Source organism: Pollicipes pollicipes, unplaced genomic scaffold (assembly GCF_011947565.3).
Source record: "Pollicipes pollicipes isolate AB1234 unplaced genomic scaffold, Ppol_2.1 Scaffold_3718;HRSCAF=4362_pilon_pilon_pilon, whole genome shotgun sequence".
NCBI lineage: Eukaryota > Metazoa > Arthropoda > Thecostraca > Pollicipedomorpha > Pollicipedidae > Pollicipes > Pollicipes pollicipes.
The window spans coordinates 109,115-110,241 of record NW_023596361.1 but is presented as its reverse complement, the minus strand read 5'-3'; positions in this window follow the sequence as shown (position 1 = coordinate 110,241).

Here is a 1,127-nt window from a genome sequence, read left to right as displayed (position 1 = left end):
CTCCCGTTCCAGAACAAGGTGCATCTGATTCACGAGGCGGGCGTCCAGATCCAGCCAAGGGGCCACGCTATCGCAAAACAGGGTATCCCGGTTCGGAACCGCGGCCATCTGATGCATGAAAAGGGCCCCAGCTCCAGAAATGCGGGCCTGAATATAGATATTGCCTCCTAGCCCGCAACAGGGCCTCGTAGTTTATAGCCAGCAAAGCCAACAAAGAGCGAACAAGCCAAGCCAAGCCAACAAAACCATAGCAAAACATTGTGCCTTGTGGTCTAGAGCATGACCTACTTTTTCATAAAGGTCACCTGATAATCCAAAAAACGGGACTCTTAATGTAGAAAATGATCTGAGTCAGATTGTTTATTCTCTAGCCCACTTATAGGGGCGTCCTTGATCTGAGCCTTGGTAATCTACGTTACGTTACAACGCCTTTAGTTTGGGGAAATGGGGTCTCCCAATTTCTTGTTTTGGGGGATTTACTCTTCCCTCTGCCTGCCGGTAGAGGAGGAGGGGCAATGGCCCCATTTGTCCCCCCTCCCCCTGTTGCGCCGCCCCTGCCCACAGTGCAGCCAGGTTACCAGCGCAAGATCACCGAAGCATGCATAGAAATACCAGCACCAGGCTTTCCCGCGCCAAAGAAGCGTTTCTCACCCCTTTCTTTTTGCTGGCATCGTCACTGAACCGGAAGTTATCCAGGATGTAACGATCCAGCTTCTTTTCCCGTTCTCTTCGCTTCGCAAACTCAACAATGTCCTGTGGACGCGAGGAAAGTCAGCGTATTATCTTAGGAAAGAACTCCTTAGGCCCGCCATTTGACAAAGTACGGTAGGTATCAGAATCGCACTTGACAGCACCCATACCCTACTGATTGAACTAACAATCCAGGCTATTTCACCAACCAGATGCAGTCATACGACTTCGGTTGCCATTGCGTTGTCCTCCTTCTGCTGCCCTCATCCCCCACATGAAGGTGGTTTAGAGTGGAACTCGCCCAATCTACGTGTTCTGCAAACTTCTTCGTCTTTTTCTCATGCCAGTCACTACCAATGGCTGAATGGTCATAGCCCCATCATACCCACACGCACGCACGCACGCACACACGCACGCACGCACGCACGCATGTATGC